Source organism: Neophocaena asiaeorientalis, unplaced genomic scaffold, assembly GCF_003031525.2.
Source record: "Neophocaena asiaeorientalis asiaeorientalis breed wild unplaced genomic scaffold, Neophocaena_asiaeorientalis_V1.1 scaffold226, whole genome shotgun sequence".
Classification (NCBI taxonomy): Eukaryota; Metazoa; Chordata; class Mammalia; order Artiodactyla; family Phocoenidae; genus Neophocaena; species Neophocaena asiaeorientalis.
In genome coordinates this window covers 11,088,669-11,107,973 of record NW_020173037.1, presented here as the reverse complement: position 1 = coordinate 11,107,973, position 19,305 = coordinate 11,088,669, and the positions used below count along the sequence as shown (strand labels likewise).

Genomic DNA, 19,305 nt, shown 5'->3' with positions numbered 1-19,305 from the left:
GAGAGAGCAGAAAAGGGAGAGGCCCCCGAAAAACAAAAAAAAAAAAAAAAAAAAAAAGTTGTCAAAGCCGTACCCTTTCTGGAAATTAAACTTGAAATTCAAGTCTAGTGACCACTGCTATACTTCAAGTCAGTCTGGGCTGAGACTTTAAGTCAGAACACTTACCACACTATAAAACATTGACATAGTACTCAACCTATGGGTACAATTTACTGGCAATATTCTGAATTAATATTCTATACTATTCATACAAATTAAGTACACTGCTACATTCCCAGTACCTAGCACAGAGTCTGACATATAATAAGTTTAACTTTTTTCAGTCCACAAATTAATACATCTCATGACCTGTACTACATCTCTCAAAAACAAAAGAAAAAGCTGTTTAGATAAGAAACCTAAGAACATAACCTAATTAAAACTTGATGAAAATTCTTTCAAGTTAATGGGCTATAGATATGAAACTAAACTTCTAAAGGACATTTTCTGTAACATTTTTAGAAGTTAACTTTCTCTCCGTATGCTATAAAAGAAGTTAGAGGTAGCTTTATATTTCCATTTGAACTAAAGATGTGCCATTTTCATGTGAGGATCTCTGACATATAACCCTCCTGTGAATGAGATAGGAATTTCCTTTAAGTATTATTTTAAGTATTCCCATGCAAATGAATTAAGTATCCTGGCATCAATTTTAAAACAATCTTTCGAAAAGACTGCTCAAATATCTTAAGTGGTCCTGGACATCAGTAGAAAAAAATACTCACACTACTTGGAAGTCAATAATATTTTTCACTAACTAAAAGTGCTTCCTTGGGCCAAGCAAATTGATGAAAATTCACTATAAACGTGATTTTGATAAGTTGTGTAATAATTACTGTCCCCTACATATTATGTGTATTAAAAAATTCCCTTATGGAAAAATTCAGTAAATTATACCTTCATAAGTAAAGGTGTTCACTTTTTTTCAAATTTTAACAATACTTTTTATTTTTTTTAATTCAAGTATAGTTAATTTACAATGTTGTGTTAGTTTCAAGAAAGGTGTTCAGTTTTTAAAAGCTAGTAAGGGTAGTTACTGAAGTATCAGTTGTAAAAGAGAAACTCTAGAGGCAAACTAAATGTCCATCAATAAGGAAATAGTTATATTCAACATACTTATTCTAAGTTTATGGCCATTAAAACAAAAAGCTATACATGAAAGGATTTCATGATAAAAATTTAAATGACTAACACATATGTGATTCTGTTTTTAAAATATAAAACAAAGCATAGAAATAGTGGTGAAACAGATATTTTATGTACACATGTACACAAAAGAAAGATGTGAAAAGATACCAAAGCTTAACACTGCTTGTGTCTGAGGCCTGGTGAGGGAATTCTCTACCTTTTCTTCTTTATATTTATGCACTTCTGCATCATTACACGGTGAGATTACAGTATCACTTTTTGTTGCTTACCTAAATTGTGTAAGTTGTATCAACAGTAAATAAACATAAAAGAACAGATGAACAGCTGAGTAGTTAACATTTCAAAAAGCAGCTATATAGGAATAACACTCATCACCAAGACTGCCCAAGAAAACAAAGGGGTAGAAACTGAAGTTTATCAGCACTTCAGAACCTGCTGCACCACTGTGCCATGCTGTCTCTTCCCCTCTCTTTTTTTTAAATGTCTGCACCACTGGGCATGTACGAACTTAGTTCCTGACCAGGGATGGAACCCCTGTACCCTGCACTGGGAGTGCGGAGTCTAAACCACTGGACGGCCAGCGAAGTCCCTCTTCCTCTCCTTCAGAGTATTTTTTTTTCCTCCACTCCTTTCCTTATATCCATACGTTCACCAGTTACCAACTTCTATTTCCACCAGGTTAATTCACTAATTGTTTCACATCTCAGGTGCAGCCATTTTTGACAGGGCCAGCTCACTATCTTCTTATGAGACTGTGATCATGTCACTTCTTTGCTCAAATTCAAACTCCTTCAACTTGGCACTCAAGTTCCTCCATGTGTGAGTCTAACCTTACTTCTAGACTTTTGAACTAGTCCCCTACAGTAGGAATCCTAAACTCCAGTTTAACAGGTCTTCTCTGCTGTCCTCCGAACAAGTCCAGCTGTCTCTTTCTAGACCTTACTCCTCTAAAACTACTTGGATGAAGATGAAGATGCTCTCTAAGAAGTAATATAAGATAGAAAAGATGAGGGCTACAGATTAAAGTATCCAGTATACATTGCCAGTATATGCTAAGTGCCGAAAGAGGTAGCGATTATTCATTGATACATATTTTTTTTTCCCTTTTCCCTTCCTCTTTAACTGGACATATTCTATAAAATAAATGTTTTAAATTCTATTTACTGAACTACACTTATATACTTTGCTCATAACTTTAAATTCAATTGTATTAACCTTTTATTGTTTCAAAGAAACAAAAATACCTAGCTTACTACTGTACGCATAAATACCCAGGGGTTTTTTTTCTCCCCCCATTATGGATTTGTAGCTCAACAGAATTTCCCACAGCAGTTAATTTACTCCACAATTCTTAGGACATTCAATTATGGTTAAAAGAGCAAGAACTTTGCAGTGACCAGGGTCAGCATCCTAAATTTCAGCCCCCTGCCCCTTACATCAGTGTGATCACAGGCAAATTGCTTAACCTCTCTAAGCCTCTTTTCCCCTCACCTGTAAAATGGGATAATACCTACTTCACACAGCTGTTGTAAAAGTTAAATGAATAGGTGGAAACAATTTCACAGTGCTTCATACATATCAAAACCTCGGTAAATATAAATTATCAATACAAAAAAGATTTTAATAAATAATCAATACATAATGCTACTCAAAAGCAGTAAAGCTACAGACAAAACTAGATTATTTGAAAACCTTTGTTTTCAGTGATTCTGAAAAGCTGAGCACCAGGTAACGAAACTGCACCGTCAGAGAACTGCCCACATTCTTGCAGCGCAAACTAAATTAACGCTGTCTACGCCTTCAAGTGTGCCTCACTGAACTCAACCTCTCTAGAAAGCAAATGACTGGAAAAGTATGATTACTGATCATGAGAAATATGTAAAAGAGATGAAATATGTCTGGCATACACTTCAAAATAAACCGGGGAGAGGGAGCAAGTCTGGCCATGTAATGATACTTGTTGAATTGGTTAAATTGAGTGATGGGTACACCGAGTTCTTCACACTATTCTCTCGACCTCTGTAGAGTTTGCAGATTTCCATAAAAAAATGTGTTTTTAAATGTCCAAAGGTCGATTTTTGTTTTTTCCCCTTGGGGCTTAATGCAAATCCTGGTCCTGGTCAGGAAGACATTGGGAAAGTCCTGAGCGGCGGAAAGTCAACGGTAACGCCAGTCAGGGAAAGCTGGTTGAATCTCCCCGGCCGCCCGGTAGGCGTGCTCCTCCCTCCGAATCCCCGAGGCCTGGCCGGGAGGTGCGCCCGCCAAGTCCGGCCGCCGGTCCCGGGAAAGAGCAACACCCACGGGAACCGCAGCCAAGGGCCTTCCAGACGGCCGGCGGGCCAACTGCGGGCTCCGGACGACCGCCCAAAGCCCGGGGACGGGGGGGCGCAGCTGCGGGGTGGGTGAGTGCCAGCCTTCGGGGCAAGTCGGCCAAATTCCCTCTGCTCCGCCTAAGCTCCAGCCCCACCCGGGTCCTCAGCCACCTGGCTGCCCCAGATCCTCTCCGCCTCCCTCCAGCAGCGGCACAGACACCCAACCGGTCCGCGGAGCCCGCCGGCCTCCCCGCAAGCCCGAGCCCGGCTCCTTCAGCGCCTACCCTGTCACCAGGGTTTCCCACCGCCGTCTGGCCCGGGGGCGCCTCCTCGACCCCACGCCGACCGCTTTCCAGAGTCGCTAGCCCCACTTTACCTCAGCCGCGCAGCAGCCACGCACCCCTCACAGCAACTCCGGCTTCCAGCTTGGCTGACCCGGGGCGTTGCTGCCAATCACCCGACCTCCGCCCCGAGCCCGGACCAGGCTGACCAATCAGCGGTTTCCTCCGGCCTTGAGGCGGGCACTGAGAGCGGGAGCGGAAAGCTAGACGACCGCCGGAAGCGCCTGGAGAGGCCCTTCGCAGTGTGCGCACGCGCTGGGCTCGGCTGGGGCGTGCGCTTGCTCGTGCACCTTGCTTTTCGTTTTCACTTCCCTGCCCTGGGAAGTGCCTTGTAAACCTGAAGATCTAGGCGTCCAGGGAGAATCACATGATGAATGTAGCCGCAAGTGTGCATTACCTTGAAAGAAGCTGTGAATCTTAAGCCCTTGTTAAGCTAACCAGTGTGGAGCTTTTTCATCCCGCGCTGTAGGGACTTGTGCTCACCCGGCTTATCTTCTGCTGCCTTTTACAGACTTTGTATCCCCGGTGTGTTTGTCTTTAGAGAGAGTGAGGGTGTGGGGTTGTACAAAGTGCCTGATGGATGACGATTTTACTTTACTGAGTCTTCAGTTCCAGCATCTGTTTAATAGCTGGGACACATGGTTTTTAAGAGCTTAATATCCTAGGACACTCTGGATTGCAAATCATTCTGTCATGAAAATATGATTATTACATTTATAGCTAACAATATATTAAGCATGGTAACGTGTGTAGTACTGATAAAAGATTCACAGGTAGAATGAGAAACCTATTTCTGTATGGCCTTTCAAGAGGCTGTTGCTTATTGGCTTGATTAGCTGCATCTCTTACCCTCCCATTGTAATTGATCCCAGAGGTCAGTCTGCAGACAGCGTAGCGCCGATGTTCTTATCCTGGGACCCCCAGTCTCTCCCTGGCAAGGGCTTCCCTCCTTCAGCAAGAGCATTAATTCATTTACTCAACAAGGGCTTGTTGGGGCCCACTATGACAGTACGAAGATTTTAAAAAAGCTTTGAACCACGCCCTCAGTGAGCCTACAGGATAACAACAAACTTAATTTATATAACCAAATGTTATAATGGAGACATGGAGGGGCCTGGGAGACCTGCCTACGCCTGCCCCGGGTTCTCAGCACATCCGGAAGGAGTTAATGCTTGGGCTGGGATGAAAGAGCAGCATCTCCTGAGCTAAAGGGGCGGGGCAAAGCATGGCGGCATTTCTGACAAAGTTCACCTGTTTCTCCTGAGATCTTCCCAGGGTGGAGCTCTGCTAAGCTAATGAAGCTTCTGCGCGGGCCCCAGGACTTGCAACAGGTCTTTCCAAGGCCCAAGGTGGGCCCCTAGCACCGAGTTCACCTTATCACATGTAGCTTTCGACTCTTTTTAAAAGGAAGATGTCTTAAAGCTCTCCTCAACAGGGATTGGTTAAGGCTTTTTTCCGTTCCAATTTCCTTTCCTTCACATTTCCCTTCATCCTAGGTACGCTGGAGTGGCCGTGGGCATTTGGGGAATCTGGGTGAGGGAAAAAGAGTTGAGATGAATTTGAGCTACTTCCCTAAGTTATTGCTGACTCTCCCGGTGTTGGAATGGCTTCCAGGAATACTCCTAGCCGTGCTTTATTCCATCTCACAAATGGATGTGTCCCGTGGCACCTAGCACTAGAAGCATTTAGCTGGTGGAAGAGAGAGTTTGAAATGTGCTCAGCCAGAAGCTAACCTAGGGGGAAATCTTCCAGTCATCACACTTTTTAAATTATAAGTAGGGGGCTTCCCTGGTGGCGCATTGGTTGAGAGTCCACCTGCCGATGCAGGGGACACGGGTTCGTGTCCCGGTCCGCGAAGATCCCACATGCCGCGGAGCGGCTGGGCCCGTGAGCCATGGCTGCTGAGCCTGCGCGTCCGGAGCCTGTGTTCCACAACGGGAGAGGCCACAACAGTGAGAGGCCCGCGTACCGCAAAAAAAAAAAAAAAAAAAAAAAAAAAATTATAAGTAGGATGCTTTACTTTCTGTTTTTAATAAACTTTATTTTGGAATAACTTTAGATTTACAGAAAAGTTTGCAAAGAGTACAAAAAGTTCCTGTGTACTCCTCACCCAGTTTCCCCTAATGCTAACGTCTTACATTATCATAATACATTTATAAAACTAAGGAGCCAACACTGGTACAAATTCCAGACTTAACTCAGTTTTTACTAATCCTTTTTCTGTTCCAGAATTGAATCCAAGGTGCCACACTGCATTTAGTCATCATGTCTTTTTAGACTGCTCTGGTCTGTCAGAGTTTTTCAGTCTTTCCTTGTTTTTCATAACTTTGATGTGACCACGACAGTCTTGAGAGGTCTGGTCAGGTATTTTGTATAGTGTTCCTCAATTTGAATTTGTCAGATTTTTTTTCTCATGATTAGACTGGGATTATAAATTTTGGGAAAAATACCATATGGGTGGAATGCCCTTCTCAGCACATCATATCGGGGTACATGATGACTTAATTACTGCTGATGTTAACCCCAATCACCTGGACCATGGTAGTGTTTGCTAGCTTCTTCACTGTAAAGGGGCATTTTTCCCCTCTTTCCCTATTCTCTGGAAGCAAGTCACTAAATCCAGCCCACACTGAAGGACAGTAAGAGATTAAGCTTCACCCCTTGGAGTAGAATATCTATACAAATTATTTGGAATTCTTCTGTAAAGAAGATTCATCTCTCTCCCCACCCCCCATTTATTTATTTGTATTCAATAATTTGTTTATAAATATGCATGTATATTTATTTTATACTTCATTTTATATTCTATATATGATTTTTATTTTGTTGCTCAAATTGTTCTAGTGTGACCATTGGAAGCTCTCTTAGGTTGGCTCATGTGCCGTTTTTGCTTTTTTAAATTTTATTTATTTTTATTTATTTATTGCTGTGCTGTGCGTCATGTGGGATCTTAGTTCCCCAACCAGGAATCGAACTGCTCCTGCATTGGGAGCACGGAGTCTTAACCACTGGACCGCCAGGGAAGTCCCTCCTTTTTTGCTTTTTTTTTTTTTTTTTTGCAGTACGCGGGCCTCCCACTGCCGTGGCCTCCCCCGTCACGAAGCACAGGCTCCGGACGCACAGGCCCAGCGGCCACGGCTCACGGGCCCAGCCGCTCCGCGGCATGTGGGATTCTCCCGGACCGGGGCATGAACCCGCATCCCCCTGCCTTGGCAGGCAGACTCCCAACCACGCCACCAGGGAAGCCCCTTTTTTGCTTTTTGATCATCATCTTTTTTCTTGAACTACAAGAGGCTCCAGGCTGATCTTGTACTTTTCTTGCCCCAGCATTAGAGTCAGCCATTTCTCCATTTCTTCAAGGAGTCCTGGAATGGTATTTAGAAATCAAAATCTAGATATTGGGTGTACTAGTTGCTCCTGGGATATCATTGAATCTAACCTCTCCTGGTGCACATATATTGCTGCCTTGTTTTTTAATTCTTTGTTTATATCCCTGTGATAGGCAGCCTCTAAAAGGGCCCCCAAAGATCTCTGCCTGGTATTCATGCTCTTGTGTAATTTCCTCTCCTCTAGGGTGGATTGGACCTAGTGACTCCCTTCTAACGAATAGACTACAGCAAGAAAGATGGGACGTCACTTCCAAGATTAGGTTACAAAAAGACTGTAGCTTCCATCTTGCTTGCTCTCTCCTGGTCTCTCCTTCATTCACTCTGAGAAGCCATCCACCATGATGTGAACTGTCCTATGGAGAGGTCCACATGGCAAAAAACTGAGGGAGGCCTCTGACCATCTGTACATCAGCCTATAAGAAACTGAATCCTGCTAACAGCCGTATGAGTGAACTTGGAAAAAGATTCTCTCCCACTTGAGCCTGGAAATGATTGCAGCCCCACTGACACCTTGATTGCAGCTTTGAGAGAGACCCTGAGCCAAGAAACATCCAGCTAAGCCACACATGGATTCTTCATGCACAGAAACTATGAGATAATAAATGATTATTGTGTTAAGTTGCTATGTTTTGGAGTAATTTGTTAGGAAGCAATAGATAACTAATACAATTTCTGACTCCATAAGATCAGTGGTTCTTAAATTTCACTTTGGAATTTGTTTAAAAATACCTTTACCCATAGAGAGCCATGATTAATTAAAAATGTATAAAATATGATTCCATATTGATTTAAAAAGCAAATACGAATATATTGAATATGCATAGAAAACTCTTTGGAAGGATATATATAACAAAATGTCAATAGTGTTCCTCTCTGGGTGGTAGAATTATGGTTTTACTTTTCTGTATTCTTTTCTGTATTTCAATAACTTTTGCATATTTAATATGTGTTAACTTGTATAATAAAATTAAATAAATTACAAAGTAAAAAATAAATACATATACCCAGGCTCCTTCCCAGAAACTTAGGTGGTTGTTCTGTATAGCTAATTCTTAAAATGTAGAAGGTTACAGGGCAATCCATTTGGGGATTTTAGAAGACAATAGACTTTTCTTTTTAGTGTATCTGATCCTGGAATTCTTTACCCAAATTAATGGCTTAGCTTTCTTGGCAGAATCCAGAACAACTGAAATTTCATCTGCTAGTTGAAGTATTTATTATATAGGGGAGAAAAAAACAGCAGAGTTCTCTCTTACTCAACATACAGGCTTGAAAAAGTCCCTTGACCTTTATATGCCTCCAGATTCCTAACAGGAAATTAAACGATTATAATGCTGTTATTTAGGCAAAGAGATTTATCATTATTAAGTGTATATTAGGCAATAGAAAGGTGACCAAGGCCAGTTGTGGGCCAGTTTCCTCGCAGAGATTTAACAAGAGGTTAGATTCCCACTTGTTCATTTTGGTTGATAGGCAGAATTCTATTGTAGAAAGACTGTGGGCTTCTAAGTCCGACAGACCTATATTCAAATACGCCTCTGCACTTACCAACTGTAAGTCTCCGCAGGTCTCAATTTCCTGACCTCAATCTCCTGACAGTGGGGAAAATAGTCACCCTCAAAGGGTAGCCCTGAAGACTGATTGTGTAACATTTATAAAATACTAAGGGCAATGCATGCCTTATCACAAGGGCCCAATTAATAATAACCATGAAGGACAAACAGTTCATATGATTGTGACCCTGATATTAGTAAAGTAAGGGACAGACAAATGTCCAAATATGTCCATCAGTCTGTTTCTCATATTAGGTTTAAGGACAGCCCTATTTGGAAATCGAGACCCTTTCTCTAGTTCTGATTTTTGACAGCTCTTAATGCCCGTCTATAAAAAATATATCACACTGAAATGGGCCTCAAGAGGTCCTGAGTTAGAATCTAGGAAAACCTAGCTGGTAAAAGACCACTGGGTAGGACAGTGAAGTACCCATGTGAGGGACACTTTAAGACAAAGGGAGGCTGGATGTGTAGGAGAGATGAAGCTGCAGGACTACTGGTCAGAGCTAACTGGTGGGCCAACATGATCTCACATTAGGGGACAGTCAGAAGATGCCGGTTAATGCCTAATAGTTCAGGGCTATTGGCTTCAAGGCAGGTATTGTTAAGAGAGAATAATGTTTAAATCTGCTTCAGTCATGTAAATCTCAGTATAAACGAATGTGTTTTACCACAGTGTCCAATGAAGAATTTGTTAAGCTATTGTGATTTAATCATGTACTATTGGATAAATTTGGTAGTTCTAAGCCTTGAAACTATTTTTCTCAGATCAGTGTACAAAGCGATCTGATGTACAGTAAATCCTTAAAGATGTATATCCAAATAGGTCAAAAGGTCACTGCATTCCAGAGATTGTGATATTTCCTTCTGTAAACCAGATTTTGGGATAGACACTGACCCACAGAGCTCTTATTTATGTTTTTAAATGGTTTTGTTTTTAAAACTGTAATTCTGGGGACTTCCCTGGTGGCACAGTGGTTAAGAATCCGCCTGCAAGGACTTCCCTGGTGGGGCAGTGGTTAAGAATCCACCTGCCAATGCAGGGGACACGGGTTCGAGCCCTGGTCCGGGAAGATCCCACATGCTGCAGAGCAACTAAGCCCGTGTGCCACAACTACAGAGCCTGCGCTCTAGAGCCCACAAGCCACAACTACTGAAGCCCGTATGCCACAACTACTGAAGCCTGTGCACCTAGAGCCTGTGCTCCACAACAAGAGAAGCCACTGCAATGAGAAGCCCATGCTCCACAACAAAGAGTAGCCCCTGCCCACTGCAACTAGAGAAAGCCCACACGAAGAAACGAAGACCCAACGCAGCCAAAAATAAATACATTTATTTATTTAAAAAAATTGTAATTCTGGAAAATGTTAAACGTACACAAAAGTAAAAAGCACAGTACAATGAATCCTCATATATCCATCACACAGCTTCAACAACCAGCCACCTATTCCTACTGGTTTCACCTTTGCTCTTTCTTGGCCTCTTTGACTCTTTTTGTTGTTTCTTGTTTAGAGGTGATGCCAGGGAATAAACCACAAGGCCTCATACAAGCAAACTCTTTGATTCTCTTGAAGCTAATCTCAGGCATGTCATTTCAAACATAAATATTTCTGTGTGTATCCCTAAAAGATAAGGAGTCTTTTTATTTTATTTTTGTTTGTTTTTTATTTTTTTTTTTGGCCATGCCATGTGGCTTGCGGAATCTTAGTTCCCTGACCAGGGGTTGAACCTGGGCCCCTGGCAGCGAAAGAGCCAGGAAGGAGTCTTTTGAAAAACATATCTATACTATTATCAGGCTTGGAACATTAATAATTATTTCTTAATGTCATCAATTCAGTGTGTACATTTACCTGGTTGTCTCATTTATTTTTAATTTTTTTTTATTGTTGGTTTCTTTGAATTGGAATGTTAAACAAAGCCACGCATTACATTTTGTGGATAGTTGCTGAAATCTGTTTTAATCTACATAGCACGCCCCCCACCCCACCCCCGACACCCCACTATTTCTTGTTTTGTTTTAGTGAAGAAACTGAGAATTTTGTCCCATAGAAATTTCCCACATTCAGGACTCTGCTGATTGCATTCCTATGGCGACATTTAACAATTCCTTTGTCTTCTTTTATTTTCTGTAAACTGCTGATTAGATATAAAGGCTTGATCTGATTCAGGCTCCATTTTTTGGCAAGAATACTTCATATGTGGTGGTGTATTCTTGCATCAGAAGCTACATAATGTTCATGTGCTTCTTTTTGTAACGTTAACAGCTATTGATGATCACTGCCTAGATCCGTGATCTGATTATGGTTTGCAGAACAGTAACACAAAGGGATGTGTTATCATCCCTTTTCATTTGTTAGCTAATTGGTTACCTTGAGGCATGTTTGTAAAGGAAAGCAGGTTGATGCTTGTTTCTTAATAGCTACCAGTTTTCAGAATAATCTCATGTCAACAATTTTGTTACACTGAAGTGTAGTACATTTAAGAAAGGCAAATTTAATGCTTGGTTTGATTCTCTCTTTATTTAGCAGTTTTCAGAAAAATGAGTTGGTTCCTTCAAATTCTCTAAAGGTAACCAGTGACATTTCTTTTTTTTCCCCCCAGTATTCAAGCACTCTTGAATTTTATCATTATAAATTAGCTTTCATCAGATCTTTTCTAGATAGCAGATTTTTTACAGAGAGACATGGCACTAAATGTACATTTATGGAACATCTTCTAGATACTGCTGTGGGTGCTCTCACTTACACTATTTTAACTAATTTCCACAGCAATCTTGGAAGGCAGGTGCCATGATCTCTGTTTTTTAGAAGAGACTGAGGTCCTCAGCAGCAGTGACTACTAGTACAAAGTCATACAGCCAGCAAGTAGTCAAACTCAGATTTGTCTGAACCATACGGCACCATGTAGCTTTTTTGAATTAGGTCCTACAGACACTGAGGCACTAAGTAGGGCTCACTGGTTGCCCCACCAGCCTCCCGCCTCCTATGTATCTTCCTCAGACTGTTTGGTGACCCCCAGTTTGTCACTCTCATACTTACAAAAGTACAATAACTCCTTGGAACTGCTAAATACCCTTTTGCCTTTTAACCTAACACACAGATACACTTTATTACATATATGATTTTACTTAATGCAAATTTATGCATTATATATAAAACTACATTTACAACCCCCTAGTAAAGTTACCTTATTATTTTTTAATTTTTTGGCCGTGTCGCGTGGCAACCTATTTTCCTAGGACCAGGGATCTAACTCGGGCCCCCTGCAGTGAAAGCGCAGAGTCCTAACCACTGAACCTCCAGGGAATTCCCAAAGTTACTTTATTTATTTTTGGCTTTTCTTGGTGTGGTGGGTTCCTAGTCCCCCAGATCCTACGCTATTTATTCATGTAATATATGATGAAAACCTAGATTATATCTCTCTATATTTTCCATGCTCACACAATAACATATAAAGATATATAAACATGTGTAGGATATTTGTTATTGTTTTCAAAAATCAGATCATACGACATATAATTTTAAGCATCTTACTTTTATTACTAAACATTGTGTCTCTTCCTAGAGCTCTAATTTCCTTTTCTTAATGACTTTTAATATAGTTTTCATAATGGTCCACGTTTTTTAGCTATACCATCATTTACTAAAACATTCCACTATTGATATGCATTCATTTGATGTTGGATGTTGTTGGTGTTGTTTCAGGGTTTTTTTGTTGTTGTTGTTCCAACATGAACAATGCTGCAATAAACATCTTTGTTCTTACTGTCTTTATATACCGGTGCTTTTTGTTTCTGTGGTTTAGATTCTTGAGAAATGAATTGCTGTATCAAATATGAATTATTTTTAATAACAGATTTTTCTAGATTGTGTTCTAAAATGCTGTAATAATTTACATTTTCACAGCATTACCTGAGAGTCCTCTTCCTACCCAGTATCCCCACCAGCAAATTTGTGTTATTTTGATTTTTGTTAGCCTGATCAGCATCAAGTGATTATTCCCATTGTTATATTAATTTGCATTCCCTTATTACAAGTGAATTTAAATGTCTTTTCTTGTTTATTGGCCATATGGATTTTCTCTTGATTAAATACCAATTTATATTCTTAACCCAATTTCCATAGGGTTATTTACGCCCTTGACAACTTGTAATCAATTTTTTTTTTTTTTGGCCTAGTGGCTTGTGGGATCTTAGTTCCCCCACCAGGGGTTGAACCTGGGCCAGGGTAGTGAAAGCACCAAGTCCTAACCACTGGATGGCCAGGGAACTTCCAATTTGTAATCAATTTTTGAATGTTACTATCTGCCCACCGAGTTGCAAATTTACCCCCAAATCTATTATCATTGACATTGCTTATGTATCTTTTTTCCATACCAAAAAAAATGTTTTTTTAAAACAAATCAAATATGACCATTTCTTCTTTTTTATAAAAATTTCTTGGTTCCCACTTTCGTTTAAGGTCTCCCCTACTTCTTTGCTGTAGTCTCTGAAATTTTCCTAAAGGATTTTTTTTTTTTTTTGCGTTACGCGGGCCTCTCACTGCTGTGGCCTCTCCCGTTGTGGAGCACAGGCTCCAGACGCGCAGGCTCAGCGGCCATGGCTCAAGGGCCCAGCCGTTCCGTGGCATGTGGGATCCTCCCAGACCGGGGCACGAACCCGCGTCCCCTGCCTCGGCAGGCAGACTCTCAACCACTGCACCACCAGGGAAGCCCCCCTAAAGGATTTTTAATATTTTATTTTTTACGCTTGAGTGTTTAATCCACCTGGAATTTAATATTTTGGTAAATGAGGTAATAATGGATACAATTTTATATTCAGTGCTTCTATTTATAATTATTTCTCATCCTTTAAAATTTTCTATTTTGACATATTTTAAAGTCTACATCAGTATATGTATAGCATCTGTGAATAAATAAATACATATACATATATCAGAGCTATGTGCTCAGAAAAATTTTTTTAAGCTGAAAGGGATGCTTGATCAAAAAGTTTTAGAAACCACTGCACTAGACCATGAGCTCTTTGAGGGCAGTGATTATATTCTTCCTCATCGTTGAACCCACTGCTAAGACTGTCTCTAGCACATTGTATGTGTTCCAAAAATGTTTGTTAAATAATTGAATTAATAAAACTGCCATTAGGTGATTCATGTGTCTTAAGCAACACAGCCATTGAGAAACTTGACATTCCAGCTGTGTCCTGCCTGAGGTTAAACACAAGCAATGACTCACAATGGCAGGTAGTATAACTTCACTGGTGTTGAGTTCATACATTTTTAATATGGGGATATAAATTCTTAAAACCTTAAAAGACTTTCCTGTGGCTTACAATCCATAGTGCTTATGAAACTGGTAATTATTTTTTGTGAATGCATTCCCTGCTTTTTTTTTTTTTACATCTTTATTGGAGTATAATTGCTTTACAATGGTGTGTTAGTTTCTGCTTTATAACAAAGTGAATCAGTTATACATATACATATGTTCCCATATCTCTTCCCTCTTGTGTCTCCCTCCCTCCCACCTTCCCTAACATTCCCTGCTTTTTAATGTCAGTCACCTACTCTCTGTAATGGCAGTTTGCTAGGAAGAATTGGTCTTTTTGATACTGTAAAGTCAGAAGTGTGACTACATTTATTTATTTATGTCCAGCTACAAATGTTTATTTTTTTACTTTATTATTTTATATTTTTATTATTATTTTTTTACAGTAGGTCCTTGTTGGTTATCTATTTTTTAAAATTAAAAAAATAAATTTATTTATTTTATTTTGGCTGTGTTGGGTCTTTGTTGTGGTGCATGGGCTTCTCATTGCGGTGGCTTCTCTTGCTGTGGAACACGGGCTCTAAGTGTGTGGGCTTCAGTAGTTGTGGCACGTGTGCTCAATAGTTGTGGCTCATGGGCTCTAGAGTGCTGGCTCTGTAGTTGTGGTGCACGGGCTTAGTTGCTCCGCAGCATGTGGGATCTTCCCAGACCAGGGCTCGAACCCATGTCCCCTGCATTGGCAGGTGGAGTCTTAACCACTGCACCACCAGGGAAGTCCCTGGTTATCTATTTGAAGTATAGCAATGTGATATGTCAATCCCAAACTCCCAATCTACCCCTTCCCCCCACCCTTCCACCCTGGTAACCGTAAGTTCATTCTCTAAGTCTGTGAGTCTTGTTTCTGTTTTGTAAATAAGTTCATTTGTCTTTTGTTTTTTTTTTTAGATTCTGTATATAAGCAATATCATGATACTTGTCTTTCTCTGACTTACTTCACTTAGTTCGGTAATCTCCAGGTCCACCCATGTTGCTGCAAATGGTATTATTTCATTCTTTTTTTATGGCTGAGTAATATTCCATTGTATATATGTGGAAGTGTGACTATATTTAACTTTAGATTGTGAACTTCTAAAAGTCAAAAACTCTATTGAACATATATTCTGACTGGTGCCAAAAACCTATATCAATAATTAGTTGGGAAAACCCCAAACGACTTTTCCTTTTCTAATATAGAAATTAACCTCAGCAAAAATAGCAAGTTTATTTCCCTGGGTTATTGTTTTTGATAACAATACTGAACAAAGTTTAATTTACTCAGTCAAATGGGCTATGTTTAACCTGACTGCCCTTTGTACTTCTTATATTTTTTACAGTTTTCTACATTTACGATTCCTTTTTTCCTATTTCTTTCTTTCTTTCTTTTTTTTTTTTTTTCAGTTCCAGCAGTTAATTGGTCTGGCTGAGTTTTACAAATGAGGCTGGTGCTTCTATCACTGGACATCATGCACCATCCCTCTTCTCCTTTTTATTTTAGATTCAATATTCACTTACTACCACTCTCTTTTGTGACTTTGGAAAGTAGAAACCAGCCAGATGTGTTTTTGCTATAGGTCAAACGGTGTGAAAGAGATCTTTTCTACTCAACTTTGCCCCTTTTTGCTTGAGCTTATTAGGAGGAAGAGAAGGATAACGAAGAACAAGTGAAGGCAAAGGAATTTGGGCTGAAGTAACCGTTTGGTTTTTAAATTCACTTACAGACGAATCAAAGTATTGGAGAAACATTAGGAGAGACAACTGTACAGCCGGGGATATTTATACTCACTCACACTCTTTCTCCATTAGAGGCCTCTCAAATTCCTTCGGACTTTAATATAGGAAGTACGTGGCAGAATCAAACTGTGAAAGAGAATTCAGAATTTTTTCAGTGAGGTTATTGAGTGCAACGGAAGAATTATAATCAGACTGGCCTGTGGGATTTAAATTATACTTACATTTAGAGATATATTAAAGAATATAAAACGTATACCTAAACAGAACAAAAACTTCAGTGACTGCCATGAATAGAACAAGAATTTAAACCCTTACTTTGATAAACTAAATAGAAGACAATGTTTTAAAAATACTTCTTCACGAGTTTAAGAAAATTCCCTGATCATAAGGCTCTTTTTCCTTACAAAAAAAAAAGTTCCAAAAAGAAGTTTCTATTTAAAAGAAACAAAAAACTGTACTTTGCTACCTTCGCGCTTCTACGAAGACAGTGCTACTGTCCTCAGTAAAAAGAAAAAAATTTGAAAAGATTCTGAATTAAGACTCACAGAAGCCAGTGAAATATTACAAAGCTGCCCTATTGGAACTGAAAGAGTTGCTAGAGAAGTTACGTTCAACTTTAATTTCTGAAGGCCGCAGGGGACAGGTTCCTCTACCGCAGGAACGCTGGGAATTGTAGTCGGGAAAGCGCGGCGGCTTCTCAGAGGGAACCACGTTCCATTGCTTAGCGCTTAATGGACGGAGAGTCGTTTGGTCCAATTCACTCTTCCCGGGTTCTCCCTAGACCCTCCTGTTCAACGCTTCGAGCATTTCCCTTGTTCACCAATGAACGCTTTAGTCTAAGAAGGCCTTCGTGGATTGGATGTCTTACACTCTGTGGAATGGTATTAGCCAATGGGAGGGCAGAACCGGCCGAGGTGGCTGGGTCATGGGGGAGAGTCCGTAAAGCCTTTCCCTGCCAGCGTCCTAGGTTTTTTTGGCTCCTAAAGTCAGTAGGGTCGTTTGTCATCGCCGAGGCCGCGTCTGCGAAAGGAGGGACTCGCTCCGCGCCTGCTGGGTTCCTCTACGTTATCCGTAGGTGTGGCCCTGATGCTGCAGCAGGCTCCGGATTCCTAGAACGCTGGAGCGGTAAGTAGGGTCCAGCGACGGCAGACAAAGCGGTGGAGCCGGGAAGGCCGCAGAAAGCGGCACCTGCACGCAGGCGGCCAGTCGGCCTGGGCGGGGCGCGCTGCCTGCCTTGAGGCAGTGCGTCCCTCCAGGCGCTTTAAAGCTCTGCTCCCACGTGTCTTGGGAAAATGTTAGCTTTGTTCACTTTCTCCCCGTCCCCTGCACGTCCGATTTTCACAAACCCTAACATTATTAATGGGTGTCATCTCACTTCTTCATCTCTCCAGGTTGTTGTTTACTAACTTTCTATTAGCTTTATGCTCCTGCGTGTCTACTAAGAGCAGAAGGACATGGTTGGGTTCGGCTTCATTCAAGCGAGACCAGCGTTCACATCTCTGTATTTTAAAAACAGTTCTTGGGGGCGTTTGTGCCTACAGCACTTCCTTTCGTGGTAGTGTACTTATGTGTGTACCCCAACACGTGGCCAAATAGAGGTTCCCACAGGATCAAGTATCGTTCTTGTTTGCTAATTGCTGGTACTGTTAGCACCATCTGAAGTTCTTATTTGATCCTGACAACCACTCAGGATTATTATGAGAGGAAGCTGAGGCTCAAAGGAGGTAACCCAACTTCTCAAAGAGTTAGTTGCTAGTAAAGGGCAAGCCAAATTTGATGTCACTGCTTACGTTATTTTTTAAAAAACTCGCTTAACTGAAATGGATTTAAGTTGTGGTTGTGTAGCTCTGTGTATTTATATTAAACTCTGTATATGAGAGCTAAATAATTCTTTGAGTTGAATCGTACATCTTGGCTGAAAGAAAATCAGGCAGCTACCTAATTACAGGTGCCTCCCATCTATCACTTAACTCCTAGCTTTTTAAAGCGTCATTCTGGCAGCATAGACCTCACCTGGGAGCTTGTTGGAACTGCAGACTCTCAGACCTCACCCCAGCTACTGAATTAGAATTGGCTTTTTAAAATAAGATCCTTTAGGTGATCAGAGTGCCTGTTAAAGTTTGGGGTGCGTTCATTGTCATAAGGATTTGTTTGCCCGAATTGAACTAAACAAAAGAGAAAGTAAAAGGTATACCTTGTGTTATTCCCTACATTTTCCTGGGCAGATCCTAATTTGAGCCCTCTCCTTCTGAATGGGCTGATAAGGTTAGAAGTTTTAACTCTTGGCTTTTGTTCATCTCAAAGGAACAGGAAAGGCTGTAACTTTCAGAATCATTCCCACTGAGTGGTTCTCTAAGTACTCCTTAGATGAGAATGGAGCGCTCCAGTTTCAAGGCCAGTGTTGTAAGCAAAAGGCCATTACTCTGGGTATTTGGTTCTTGGACCTTTGGGCCAGTGATTGGTTCTGCAGTTTTCATTTTTGACAGGATTTGTGCTGGTGACAGCACATAAAGTTCATGATGCATAAACTGGCTTGTAAACAGCAATATTCAGGATGTTGATAATAGAAGCACCTAAGAGGCAAACCCTTGCGTCTTATTTCTGTGTACAGTATTCAGTCTATTGCTTTTTTGTTAAATCCTTTTTAAAATTGCTGAAGTAACTATATTTTCATTTTGAGAAGATTATCTGCCAAATACTATCCTGTTGAAGCCTTGTTTTCTCTGAGTCCTTTATTTTATGCTTGCTTGAAAACTTCAAAAATTTAACTTTTAAAGTATTTTATCTGGGATATGATTTTTTTCCCCCATGTGTTACGAGTTAAAGATCTTAGCAGTGGTTTTAAATTGCTTAGAAGTTATTCCAATACCCTTTATTGAATAATCTTACTATTTTTCATTGATTTTTGACCCCATGTAACTTGCAACCATTATTTATTGAGCACTTAGAATGTGTCACCTAAGCCTTTTACGTGTATTGTTATTTCATCTGGACAGTATACCATTTGATAGCTGCTATGACTAATCCCATTTTACAGATGTAGAAACTGAGACAAAGAGTTTAGGTGACCTGCCTAAAATCACACTTACCAAGTGGTGGAGCCAGGGTCTGATTCACGTAGAGCCTGCTTTCTTAGATGGACTGTATAAACAGCTTTCCTGGGAGAAGTGTCTCTCAACTACCTCCCACCCGGTACTACTGCTTTACTATTTATATCTTTGTATATTTCAATATATGGGAAGACCATTTCAGCTTTATTACCTTTTTCCTCCCAAATAACTTTAGTAGGCTGTCTGGAGTTACAGAATAATTTCCCAGCCCACCTCCCCCAGTTGGCATGGTTTTTGAAATTAGCATTAAACTAACTCATTACTTTGTGGAAAGTATTTACACCTTTATATTCTTTTTTTTTTTTTGTCCCTGCTGCATGGCATAGGGATCTCAGTTCCCCCACTAGGAATCGAACCTGTGCCTCCTGCAGTGGAAGCAC

At 40.6% G+C, this 19,305-nt stretch overlaps 2 protein-coding genes across 4 annotated transcripts in view; one reads left to right on the top strand and one right to left on the bottom strand.

Annotated features, from left to right (window-relative positions):
- MTFR1 (mitochondrial fission regulator 1) overlaps positions 1-15,941 on the bottom strand; it is a 78,474-nt gene extending 62,533 nt beyond the window's left edge. The window contains exon 1 of one of the 3 annotated variants that reach the window (XM_024742577.1): positions 15,868-15,941. The gene's annotated coding sequence lies outside the window, so the exon portion shown is untranslated. Of the gene's footprint in view, positions 1-3,784; positions 3,804-3,876; positions 3,960-15,867 lie in introns of those variants that run through there. The other 2 variants (XM_024742576.1, XM_024742578.1) reach the window with 2 other exon arrangements.
- Positions 15,942-16,750: 809 nt separating this feature from the next.
- Positions 16,751-19,305, top strand: part of ARMC1 (armadillo repeat containing 1) — a 34,801-nt gene continuing 32,246 nt past the window's right edge. The window contains exon 1 of the mRNA XM_024742658.1: positions 16,751-16,940. The gene's annotated coding sequence lies outside the window, so the exon portion shown is untranslated. The remainder of the gene's footprint in view (positions 16,941-19,305) is intronic.